This window comes from Palaemon carinicauda, chromosome 18 (genome assembly GCF_036898095.1).
Source record: "Palaemon carinicauda isolate YSFRI2023 chromosome 18, ASM3689809v2, whole genome shotgun sequence".
Classification (NCBI taxonomy): Eukaryota; Metazoa; Arthropoda; class Malacostraca; order Decapoda; family Palaemonidae; genus Palaemon; species Palaemon carinicauda.
In genome coordinates, this window is record NC_090742.1 from 50,557,901 (window position 1) to 50,572,091 (window position 14,191).

A 14,191-nucleotide genomic window follows, 5' to 3' on the forward strand; every position below is an offset into this window, starting at 1 on the left:
ATCCTGGTTTTACTCGTAACCAGACTTACCCGATTGCATTCGTCCCTAGTATATGCCACTGCTCCATATGCCTTACTGCTGGCATCGGTGAACACATGAAGTTGTAAGCCCCTTCTTCCTATCGATCTTTGAAAGGTGATGTCGCTCACCGCTTTCAGATCATTCAACAATTCACTTGCCTCTTTAGCCCTTTCTTCTCCTAACACATCGTCCCAACCTACATTATCCTCCCATAGTTGTTGAAGGAAAAGCTTTCCCCTTACAAATAATGGGCTTATCAAACCTATCGGATCATAAATGGAGACTAATAGGGAAAGTACCCTACGCTTCGTAGGCACCCATCCCTCCCCCAACTCACAGATCCTTTTACTTTCTTTCACACACAATTTGTCCACGTCCCGAGCCCATCGCAGCCCGAGCACGTTCACACTCACAGGCTCACTCCACTGTTTCTCGCTATCGAAGGCCAAGTGATTGCTGGCCCACCCTTCTAAGGGCATACCCGCCCATTTTAAGATGTTATGAACAGACTCATGCTCTCGCCTCATATGTTCTAAATCTTCAAACGTGGCTAGATAGTTATCGACATAAAAGGATTTTACTCAATCTGGGCGCCCTTCCTCTTTAAAATGACAATTTAATATCTGTTATAGCAAAAATGGACTAGCTGTGATGCCGAACACCACGACTCTAAAGGCGAAGGTAAGCGCTTGACCAGCTGCCTCGCGCCACAGAAATCGTGTGTATTTGGCATCACGAGGATCTAACAAAACACGATGGAATGCTTTACTTATGTCGGCTAACATGGCATATCGGTTCAACCTAAACCTTATAATTAAACTATATGCTACCTCTACCAAATTGGGCCCAGGTAAGAGACATTCATTCAATGACTTGCAACCCTTTGACTTTGCCGAGGCATTGAACACGATTCTAAGGGGGGTGGTACGGCTGTCTTTCTTAACACCAGTGTGGCATGTAATAACCTTCCACTATGGGATTTTTCACCTCTGATATAAAACCTGCTTCGATATATTTATCTATCACTCCCTGATATTGTTCAAAATATTTCCTATCCTTTCTGAATTTGGTCTGCAACGACTCTAACTGCGCCACAGCGTTACGATAATTTGTTTCTGACCTAGCATTCGACCCGAATGGTAGGCTAACCTAATATCCCTCAGGTTTTCTTACAACGCTTTGCGATACCTTTCGCACGGCCTCGGCCTCGCGAACAGTGTATTGCTCAGATGGGGCGATGCCAACACGGTCTAATCGCCACCACTCATCTACATCATACAGATATGGCTCGTCCGTGATTCTGCACACTCTCTACGTTCTTACTTGTTCGACCTTTTCCCCTTGGAACAGCCACTGTGGCACCTTCCCGTACGGGGACATACCATTATGCGTCAAGAAAAGATTTATCCCATCTACTTTTTCAACACCTATGATAAAATAGCTAAAATAATCAGCCCCAACTAAAATGTGAACGTTCTTCATGGTATCTGATTGGTTTGCTGGATCGGCTAACGTGACTCCCTTGGTCAACAGATGCTGTCTGACCTTTACATAACCCACGTTATGTATCGGGACGTCCACGAGTTCGTGTGCCACCAACTTCATACGCCCGATTCTTTTCCCCATTTCAACCCTGCAACTTACTACATCGTATTGTCCGCTTATTTCCTCGGAACCAAAAGGAGCTATATTCAAGGATACTCTTCCTACCACCGGTAGGCCTAATTGACGGGCAATTTTTGCTGAGATGAAGCTCCTCTGGCTTCCTGAGTCAAGAAATAGGCGGACTCGCTTACTATCTTGCCTTTGTTGAATACCTGCCATGGCTGTTGGCAAGATAGTGCATGGGAGGTCCACATCAGACCTCTGCGCGTTCTTTGCGCTTGTGCATGGTTTAGATTCTACTTTAACTTTGGATGGACGGGGAGCAGTTTGGTTCTGCGCAGGCGTCGCATTTACTGCGGGGCGGGACGTTGTTGATTGACTATTACTACTATGACTAGGGATTGATTGCGGTCTACCCGCATCGCAAATTGCAGTGTGGTGCTTAGCATTACAGTTTCTACAGGAATTTGAAACGGGACATTTATCGCTACGATGGCCTGATTTTTAAAACAAAGACCCCTTTTAAGCAAAATGCGACGTCTAGCAGTTACGTCAGTCACTTGGCGACATCCGTTAGGCGGATGCCGTTCGCTACAAAATGGGCAGGAATTATGGTGGATGGGATGGGTTTTCGGTCTTACACTACTGTCTGGTCTTTTGTCACTCTCAAGACTGTTGCCTCTCTGCAACGCATCATCTTCTAACATTCTTACAATAAAATCTATTGCCTCAAAAAACTCGTCCAACGTATAGTCGTATTTCCTCAAATGTTCTACCACTTTGCGGTATAGTTTTCCCTCTGAAAGTTTTTGATTAATGAGGCTCATGACCATGCCCTGGCCTAAGTCATTGGTACTAAGTCTTTTGATTTGTTCAATAATGATGGTCAACTCAAAACGGAACCTTTTGAGTTCTACTGGGTTTAGTGACGGCACAAAGATGTTGGCTAATTTACGGTGCAGAATCACGAGTGTCTGGTGCACGTTGCCATACTGCTTATCTAATAGGTCTAATGCTACACTATAGTTCGCGGCGGTTACACTTAGAGATTTGATGATCCTAAGCGGCTCTTTGCCCAACGTCCCCAATAAATATGTGAATTTAGACACTTCGTCTAAATCAGCTCTTTGATCCACGTGGATCGTGAATAGTTCACGGTACGATGCGTACTCTGGCACTTCCCCTTCAAACGTGGGGAGAGGCAGCGGCTTCAACCTGGGGAGGGCAACATTCCCCGTTGAAGGGCCTTTCACTTTATCTATTCTATTATACAATAGGGTGGAAGCACGTGTAGCTTCACCTAACATATGCCTAATTCGGGCTTCGATATTAGATTCTAATTTAACGCGCTGGCTTTTGTATAGCTCTTTAAGCTGTCGGACCTCTGCCTGCAACTCCGTTACCAAATTCTGGTAAACGGACTCGGAGTAGGTCTCTATCAGCGCCCTTTGCGTTTCGCTTAGTAAATCCTCCAGTAGGCCCATCGACGCCTCGATATGAACGATCGTGGACACAGCCATCTTAATTAACTTTACTTTACGTTTGGGGGGGGGGGGTTTGGCAAGGCAAGGAAAGGAAGGTAACTTTACGTTAGGAAGGGACTCAAAGAAACTGACCCACGTGGGCGATCGCACATCGGGACGTAGACGAACCTTTAATTGTTACTTCTCTCACACCCTTAAAAGCTCATATTCTAATTAGTCCCGTCCGGCTCTGGGAAGCACTTGTGATCCGGTTCGAAGGACCAAATGTGGCGAAATTTCACCGGTTTATACAAAATAGCCCGATAGACTGGGCTGAATCACAAGGTCTTATGGACAAACTTCACAAAACCCTCGGGGAAGTAAGTAGAATATGGTTATATTTTAACAACTTTTATTACAAAAATAATAATCTAAGACGAAAAACATGAAAAATGAACCTTTACTTGATATACAAAAACATGTGCGACCAAAAAAAACTATGTCCGCATCGGACTCAAGATTTTAGCAAAATTAATTGAAAATTTTTAAGGTTTTCTCGATAAACCTCTTACCGAGACCTTTAGAATTACTTTACACAATAACACTGATCCCCTGGCACAAGGATCGACAAAATATTTATAGATACAAACTTTACAACCACTCTATCAAGACCTACACAGATACCGACCTGGGTACACTAGGCGTGGGGAGAGAGAACAATTATATAGGACTTACTGTGATTGGGGACGTCGGATCAAAGAGGGCGAGCAAGCCTTACAACTTCCGACGTCACTTTTTTGGCGCGATTTGTCCTGAACCTAAATTTCTAGATTGGATTTTTTTATCATGTTACAATAGAATGACGTTATTTTTCTTAATCTTAAATTACTAGTAATTGATTTCTTTAGTCTCAGCGCCTCCCCTACCAGGCGGTTTCTCTTTTTGGTTCTAAATATTCTCGTCTTGAACGATATTCATTCGCCCGCGAGTCCTCTCTTCTCCCTCCAATTTGACGTAGTCGTAGGCGGAGTCAAATGGCGGGAACTTCGATTGATCAGGTCGAAATTCCCGACATCCTCCACGCCCCAAAATAAGGAGCGATGAAACGTCGGTCAATTGGATGGAGCTGGACTCGGGGTGGGGGGAGTGACTTACTCCTAGACTCTGTTAGGCTCGCTGCGTAGCGCTCCGCAACGACTCGAACAGAGTACGCACAATATACAACAGCAATGTTACCCCGGGGTAATAAACACAATCAATAATATACATAGTCATACAACAGTTCAAATTAGGCAATGGGCCTAGCAATTCTAATGCACTCGTGTATAATACACATAAGGAACAGCAGAAATCAGTGATAATGTACACACATATTATACAAAATTCGAATGGCAAAGCAAGTAGGCAATGGGCCTAAAACAAACAGAAAATGGCAATGGAAATGCATACATTACAGTTCAAATGCAAAGGCAATTAGGCAATGGGCCTAAAACAAACAGAAAATGGCAATGGAAATGCACACAATTCAAATGCAAAGGCAATTAGGCAATGGGCATAAAATAATCAGAAAATGGCAGAAATGCATACATAACAATTCAAGTGCAAAGGCAATTAGGCAATGGGCCTAAGACAATTCAGAAAATAGCAGAAATGCATACATAACAATTCGAGTGCAAAGGCAATTAGGCAATAGGCCTAAGACAATCAGAAAATGGCAGAAATGCATACATAACAATTCGAGTGCAAAGGCAAATAGGCAATGGGCCTAAGACAATCAGAAAATGGCAGAAATGCATACATGACAATTCAAATTCAGTCTGTCTCAACTCACAATAATCGAGACTTCTATAGCGCTGCTACATGCAGGCTGTTACTTAATGGAGTACAGGAGGGAGGGGTTGGTTCTGTGCAACGCTCGGTCTGTACGCACGAGAGACCATCCCGTCCCCGTTCTCCACCCCCTACGCACTTCCAACTTCCGCAGATTCATGCACACCTCACAAACTCCACCCTCCCTACCTTCCAGATAGGACACGCCCCTTTTTCACTCATTGTTTACAGCTACGTTTTATATATCTTCAGCTTTCAGCAGACAGTCCATTAGTTCTCGCTGTTTCGCGGCAGCCCTTCTCAATGGGCGTGCAGAACGTCTTTGTGCGTTCGTCTGCTCTGATTCAGTTTCATTTTCATTTTCACTTCTTTCACTAACTGCATAGTTCTCACCTTTCTCGTCGTTGTCGTCCGTTCCTGTGGCTGGTTGTTGAGTTGTCGTATCTGTTGCCATACCCTGGTCGTCCCCAGACGTCTCCGCTATCCCTGGCATTCCGGCTGTCGAACTGTACGCGCCCTCTTCTCCGTCATCGCCGTCGTCGTCGTCTTCTCCTCCATCGTTATCCTCAGAGGGGGCTATTTCTAGGGGAACCAGGTGGCTGACAGCTCGCAGCGATTCGACACCCTCAAACAACACTTTAGCCGAACGTACGACTCCGTCGTCGTCAGGATACGTCTCCACGACACGTCCCAGAGGCCATGTCGCTCTTTTCTTATTCTCCTGCTTAACTAGCACGATGTCTCCGGGGTGCAGCTTGGAGGGTTCCCCGGGCCGACAGTCGTGTCGGGCTCTTAAGGCACTCAAGTATTCCCTTCTCCAACGTTCTCTGAACGTTCTTTGTGAATCTGTCAATCTTATGTAACGATCACGTAGCTTGCGAAAGGTGAAGGTTGCGTTGAGATGGTCGTCCGGTAAGATTGGTGCCATGAGGTGGACTTGGTGTCCTCTTATCAAATGGGAGGGGATGAGGACTTCATCCTCGCGCTTGTCACCGCTGTACATAAGCGGTCGATTATTCACCACTGCTTCTGCTTCTTTCACGAGGGTTAGCACGTGGGCGTCCGGCAGGTACTTCTTTCCGAGGGCTATCTGGAGGGTCCGTTTCGTTACTCCTATCAAACACTCTAAGAACCCACCTTTCCAAGGTGCACGGGGCGTCTGAAACCGCCACATTATGCCAGTTTTCCTCAGGAACTGCTGGACTTCATCTTCTTCATAGAGTCCCTGCAGGAGGTGGCTGGCAGCCTTGAAGGTTTGATGGTTATCGGACATGATGAGCTGTGGGGCACCATGGGTGGCACTAAACCGTCTAAGTGCCAACACGAATTCTTCTGCTTCCAAAGAGGGACAGAAGTCAAGGTACACGGCTCTGCTAGCCATGCAGGTTATGATAAGTATATATCCTGGCCGTGTCTCAGTGTGAATTGCTGCTGTGTGGTCCACTCCGACCGCTGTGAAGGGTTTTGTGAGGGTGATCATTTCCTTTGGCAGGGGGGGGGGGGGTGGTGGTGGCTGTCTCGTTAGAGGTTGGAAGGCTAGCTTGCATTCAGGGCATTGCCGCACGGTTCGCTTCGCAATGGAACGTAGACCCACCACCCAACATTTCTGTCGAAAGATACCTATTAGAGTATTCACCCCACAATGCAAATGTAACTGATGTAAATAATCTAAATACATCCTAACTAAATGCCCTTTGGCTGGCAAGAGAATTAACTGATCAGTTTCTCCTACATGGGACACTCGTCCCCTGGTGCAGATGAGATTATCTACTAATACTAAATTCAATTGTCTGACAAAATTAGCAACTTCACGAGGGGGTCTGACTCCGCCCTCTAAGTAGGCATAAACAGTAGGCAAATAATGTTTTTGCTCTAATTGTACAACAATACTGAACGGATGCCGTTCTATCTTAGCAAACTTTAAAACTACTCTGGCTACTCTCAACAAGAATTGGAACCCTACTTCCCTTTTCAGGATGTCCCAAATCTCGCCTGGGGGGTAGGACACATCTCCTCCCTCAACTCCTGCACCGCCGCTACTACGTGAGTTTGATGTAGTGCATCTTCCTCCTTGTAAGGAACAGGCTTTCCAGTGGTCCTGAGGAATTCTGGACTGTTCCTCCACAGGGAGTTAGCTTGCAATTGTCGAGCCGTTGCACCTCGGGATAGGATATCGGCAGGGTTTTGATGACTAGGGACATGGTTCAGACTGAAACTACAAACCTGCTGAATAAAAATAATTTCCGCCACTCTGTTAGAAACAAACACATTTTTATTAGACCTGGCATCGGGAGATGCTACCCATGCCAACGTTACCTTACTGTCGGTCCACATTACTATTTCCCGTGGCTCAATCAGTTCCTTGAGCGTTCTTGCTTGTCTTCTGCCTAACAACGAGGCCAATAGCTCTAGCTTAGGGATCGTCATTTTGCTCATCCCTTTCGGAGTGATCCTGGTTTTACTCGTAACCAGACTTACCCGATTGCATTCGTCCCTAGTATATGCCACTGCTCCATATGCCTTACTGCTGGCATCGGTGAACACATGAAGTTGTAAGCCCCTTCTTCCTATCGATCTTTGAAAGGTGATGTCGCTCACCGCTTTCAGATCATTCAACAATTCACTTGCCTCTTTAGCCCTTTCTTCTCCTAACACATCGTCCCAACCTACATTATCCTCCCATAGTTGTTGAAGGAAAAGCTTTCCCCTTACAAATAATGGGCTTATCAAACCTATCGGATCATAAATGGAGACTAATAGGGAAAGTACCCTACGCTTCGTAGGCACCCATCCCTCCCCCAACTCACAGATCCTTTTACTTTCTTTCACACACAATTTGTCCACGTCCCGAGCCCATCGCAGCCCGAGCACGTTCACACTCACAGGCTCACTCCACTGTTTCTCGCTATCGAAGGCCAAGTGATTGCTGGCCCACCCTTCTAAGGGCATACCCGCCCCTTTTAAGATGTTATGAACAGACTCATGCTCTCGCCTCATATGTTCTAAATCTTCAAACGTGGCTAGATAGTTATCGACATAAAAGGATTTTACTAAATCTGGGCGCCCTTCCTCTTTAAAATGACAATTTAATATCTGTTGTAGCAAAAATGGACTAGCTGTGATGCCGAACACCACGACTCTAAAGGCGAAGGTAAGCGCTTGACCAGCTGCCTCGCGCCACAGAAATCGTGTGTATTTGGCATCACGAGGATCTAACAAAACACGATGGAATGCTTTACTTATGTTGGCTAACATGGCATATCGGTTCAACCTAAACCTTATAATCAAACTATATGCTACCTCTACCAAATTGGGCCCAGGTAAGAGACATTCATTCAATGACTTGCAACCCTTTGACTTTGCCGAGGCATTGAACACGATTCTAAGGGGGGTGGTACGGCTGTCTTTCTTAACACCAAAGTGTGGCATGTAATAACCTTCCACTATGGGATTTTTCACCTCTGATATAAAACCTGCTTCGATATATTTATCTATCACTCCCTGATATTGTTCAAAATATTTCCTATCCTTTCTGAATTTGGTCTGCAACGACTCTAACTGCGCCACAGCGTTACGATAATTTGTTTCTGGCCTAGCATTCGACCCAAATGGTAGGCTAACTTAATATCCCTCAGGTTTTCTTACAACGCTTTGCGATACCTTTCGCACGGCCTCGGCCTCGCGAACAGTGTATTGCTCAGATGGGGCGATGCCAACACGGTCTAATTGCCACCACTCATCTGCATCATACAGATATGGCTCGTCCGTGATTCTGCACACTCTCAACGTTCTTACTTGTTCGACCTTTTCCCCTTGGAACAGCCACTGTGGCACCTTCCTGTAGGGGGACATACCATTATGCGTCAAGAAAAGATTTATCCCATCTACTTTTTCAACACCTATGATAAAATAGCTAAAATAATCAGCCCCAACTAAAATGTGAACGTTTTTCATGGTATCTGATTGGTTTGCTGGATTGGCTAAAGTGACTCCCTTGGTCAACAGATGCTGTCTGACCTTTACATAACCCACGTTATGTATCGGGACGTCCACGAGTTCGTGTGCCACCAACTTCATACACACGATTCTTTTCCCCATTTCAACCCTGCAACTTACTACATCGTATTGTCCGCTTATTTCCTCGGAACCAAAAGGAGCTATATTCAAGGATACTCTTCCTACCACCGGTAGGCCTAATTGACGGGCAATTTTTGCTGAGATGAAGCTCCTCTGGCTTCCTGAGTCAAGAAATAGGCGGACTCGCTTACTATCTTGCCTTTGTTGAATACCTGCCATGGCTGTTGGCAAGATAGTGCATGGGAGGTCCACATCAGACCTCTGCGCGTTCTTTGCGCTTGTGCATGGTTTAGATTCTACTTTAACTTTGGATGGACGGGGAGCAGTTTGGTTCTGCGCAGGCGTCGCATTTACTACGGGGCGGGACGTTGTTGATTGACTATTACTACTATGACTAGGGATTGATTGCGGTCTACCCGCATCGCAAATTGCAGTGTGGTGCTTAGCATTACAGTTTCTACAGGAATTTGAAACGGGACATTTATCGCTACGATGGCCTGATTTCGTGCAATTAAAACAAAGACCCCTTTTAAGCAAAATGCGACGTCTAGCAGTTACGTCAGTCACTTGGCGACATCCGTTAGGCGGATGCCGCTTGCTACAAAATGGGCAGGAATTATGGTGGATGGGATGGGTTTTCGGTGTTACACTACTGTCTGGTCTTTTGTCACTCTCAAGACTGTCGCCTCTCTGCAACGCATCATCTTCTAACATTCTCACAATAAAATCTATTGCCTCAAAAAACTCGTCCAACGTATAGTCGCATTTCCTCAAATGTTCTACCACTTTGCGGTATAGTTTTCCCTCTGAAAGTTTTTGATTAATGAGGCTCATGACCATGCCCTGGCCTAAGTCATTGGTACTAAGTCTTTTGATTTGTTCAATAATGATGGTCAACTCAAAACGGAACCTTTTGAGTTCTACTGGGTTTAGTGACGGCACAAAGATGTTGGCTAATTTACGGTGCAGAATCACGAGTGTCTGGTGCACGTTGCCATACTGCTTATCTAATAGGTCTAATGCTACACTATAGTTCGCGGCGGTTACACTTAGAGATTTGATGATCCTAAGCGGCTCTTTGCCCAACGTCCCCAATAAATATGTGAATCTAGACACTTCGTCTAAATCAGCTCTTCGATCCACGTGGATCGTGAATAGTTCACGGTACGATGCGTACTCTTGCACTTCCACTTCAAACGTGGGGAGAGGCAGCGGCTTCAACCTGGGGAGGGCAACATTCCCCGTTGAAGGGCCTTTCACTTTATCTATTCTATTATACAATAGGGTGGAAGCACGTGTAGCTTCACCTAACATATGCCTAATTCGGGCTTCGATATTAGATTCTAATTTAACGCGCTGGCTTTTGTATAGCTCTTTAAGCTGTCGGACCTCTGCCTGCAACTCCGTTACCAAATTCTGGTAAACGGACTCGGAGTAGGTCTCTATCAGCGCCCTTTGCGTTTCGCTTAGTAAATCCTCCAGTAGGCCCATCGACGCCTCGATATGAACGATCGTGGACACAGCCATCTTAATTAACTTTACTTTACGTTTGGGGGGGGGGGGGGTTTGGCAAGGCAAGGAAAGGAAGGTAACTTTACGTTAGGAAGGGACTCAAAGAAACTGACCCACGTGGGCGATCGCACATCGGGACGTAGACGAACCTTTAATTGTTACTTCTCTCACACCCTTAAAAGCTCATATTCTAATTAGTCCTGTCCGGCTCTGGGAAGCACTTGTGATCCGGTTCGAAGGACCAAATGTGGCGAAATTTCACCGGTTTATACAAAATAGCCCGATAGACTGGGCTGAATCACAAGGTCTTACGGACAAACTTCACAAAACCCTCGGGGAAGTAAGTAGAATATGGTTATATTTTAACAACTTTTATTACAAAAATAATAATCTAAGACGAAAAACATGAAAAATGAACCTTTACTTGATATACAAAAACATGTGTGACCAAAAAAAACTATGTCCGCATCGGACTCAAGATTTTAGCAAAATTAATTGAAAATTTTTAAGGTTTTCTCGATAAACCTCTTACCGAGACCTTTAGAATTACTTTACACAATAACACTGATCCCCGGGCACAAGGATCGACAAAATATTTATAGATACAAACTTTACAACCACTCTATCAAGACCTACACGGAAACCGACCTGGGTACACTAGGCGTGGGGAGAGAGAACAATTAGATAGGACTTACAGTGATTGGGGACGTCGGATCAAAGAGGGCGAGCAAGCCTTGCAACTTCCGACGTCACTTTTTTGGCGCGATTTGTCCTGAACCTAAATTTCTAGATTGGATTTTTTTATCATGTTACAATAGAATGACGTTATTTTTCTTAATCTTAAATTACTAGTAATTGATTTCTTTAGTCTCAGCGCCTCCCCTACCAGGCGGTTTCTCTTTTTGGTTCTAAACATTCTCGTCTTGAACGACATTCATTTGCCCGCGAGTCCTCTCTTCTCCCTCCAATTTGACGTAGTCGTAGGCGGAGTCAAATGGCGGGAACTTCGATTGATCAGGTCGAAATTCCCGACAAAAGATGTTGCCCGATATATTAAACAGGCCCTGGAAGTTAGAAGTAAAAGTATGCAAGCTGTGCTGTATGTGTATGAGTTAACTAATAGGCCTACCAATTAATTTTCTGCAGATTGCAGCGCTTTGCACCTACTACTCTTCGTTTAGTAGTGCGTCCACGGAGATAAAATGACGCCTATCAACCCGGTGTATAGTAAATTGTGTTAAAATTTAGTAATCTGAAACTCAGTCGGTAATTATGTCTTTCATCGCGGAATTAACAGCTCTCGGCAAAGAGCTTGGTTATGAAGGCGAAGACCTTAGAAGATTTGTAAGTGATGAACAAAGTGCTTCAAGGGATATTAGAAATAAGGAACGAGAATTAGAACGTGAAAAACTAGAAGCTGCTCGTGAGGAAAAGGAAAGGGAACGCCAGGAGAAAGAAAAGGAGCATGAATATGACCGTGAAAAAAAGTGAGACAGATAGAGCTCAAGAGATTCGTTTGTATAATATGCAAGAATCTTTGCAAAAACAGGAGAATGAGAAATTTAAACTGCAAAAAGAAATCAGGGACTCGCCAGATAATACCGGAGGTTCCGACACTGAAGGTAACCAGGTAAGAGTAAAAGTTAAAGGTCCTTCATTCCTGATTTTGATGAAAACAAAGATGATATTGATGCATATCTTAGGAGGTTTGAAGTTCTTGCTAGTGCAGCTAAGTGGCCTAAACTGGATTGGGCTATAATTCTAAGTTCACATTTAAAGGGTGCAGCTTTGGAGGTTTATGTTAGACTTTCACCTGAGGATGTTTTGGTTTCTGAATCACTTATGAAAATATTTGATTGTACTGAGGAAGGTTTCAGAGTAAAGTTTCGGTCAGTTAAACCTCAGAAGAATGAGCTAGTTGAACAGTTTGTGTCTAGATTAAGACCTCTTGAAGAGGTGGATTGAAATGTCAAAGTGTGAAATGACATGTGAAGACTTAACTGATTTATTTCTTATGGAGCAATTTTTGCAGAGTTGTGGCAGGCAGTTGCAGGTACATCTGAGAGAGCGATTACCATTATTGCTTAACAAAATGATTGAAATAGCAGAAAGTTATGTTCAAACTCATGGAGGTTTATTTCATAATTCTAAATATTTTTCTACAGTACGAAGTAACAGAGTTGATTTATCCGGGGAAGCGCTTCCTGAGCAGACGGCTAAACCCATTAGATGTCCACCTTCTATTAAGTGTTATAAATGTGGACAAGTGGGTCATAAGGCTTTAAATTGTCTAGAACATGCAAAAGAATCCAAGAAAAATGGTCATGCTGCAGCAGGAGAAGTTGTTTATTGGAACAGAAAGGGCCTGTTGCGGATATAAATAATGAAGTGTTTAAAAATGATCACACTGAGTTGGCAAGTGTTGCTTCTGATATGCCTGTCGAGGAGGGTATTTTATACGGAAACCCAGTGAAAGTTTTGAGGGACTCTGGTTGTACAACTGTCGTAGCCAGAAAAGACTTGGTGCCTGTTGAACGTTTTACTGGTAAGAGCAGTAGGATTCGATATATGAACAAGAATCTTGTAGAAACTTATCCTTTGGCAGAAATTTACATTCAATCACCATTTTTCCCGGGTACTAGCCTACCATTGCTGTGTGCATGGAGGACCCTCTTTATGATCTCATTATAGGCAACATCCCTGGAGTAACAAGGTTAGAGGAACCCACATCCGGCACTGTATAACGAGATCTGGTGCAAAGAAATCAAAATCTACATTCCAAAAGCTGAAAACTTCAGACTCTAAGGGCCCGGCCACACCAAGCGCAGCTAGCACCGCGGTTAGCGGGAAGAGGTTCCCGCGGCAAATTGAAACCTAAGGTATCTTATGTAGGTGGCCAGATAGGAGGCACAGGAAGCCTCTAACCGCTACAGTTGCCGCCAAACTATGTTTCATGTTTTAAAAAATCGTGGTGGTTCGAGCGTCTTCACCCAAGATGACACCATTTTTCATCAGTTCCTGAAGAGGTACGCTTCCAGTTGTTCGTTTCCAGCCATAACTAATCAACAATTTATTGGGAGGTGTTTCAGAGAGCAAAAATAAATTAAATAAATGGAAGCTATAGCAATCAACTGCAAATGGATAGTAATAAAATAGTGGGTAGGCCTACGTCATTTTGTGCTTTGCAACCTGTTTAATCACCATTTAGTTACATATAAATATATATATATATATATATATATATATATATATATATATATATATATATATATATATATATGTGTGTGTGTGTGTGTGTGTGTGTGTGTGATGTAGAGAAATTTCAAATGTAAGAAGAATCGTATGTACATTTAAACAATATATCTTATGAAAATGCTAGTTAATTCTGGAATGAAAGGGACAATGGTTTTTCATAAACTTTATCATATTTGAAGCAATTATAATAACTGGTAAGAGAGAGATTGAGGTTGTCTATAGTTCGACGTTTGTTTTTTGAGCCTGAATCCAGGAAGGATGTTGCCATCAAAGAATCAAAAGACTTGTGAAATAAGCAGATATTCATTAAATCTGTCAACGTACAAACGAGACTGGCGACATTAATTTCAAAATTAACTTATTTTCCCTTCTCTATTTATTAAAATCATGAATCCAGACTCTTGTGTAATTTATTGTTCAGATTAAAA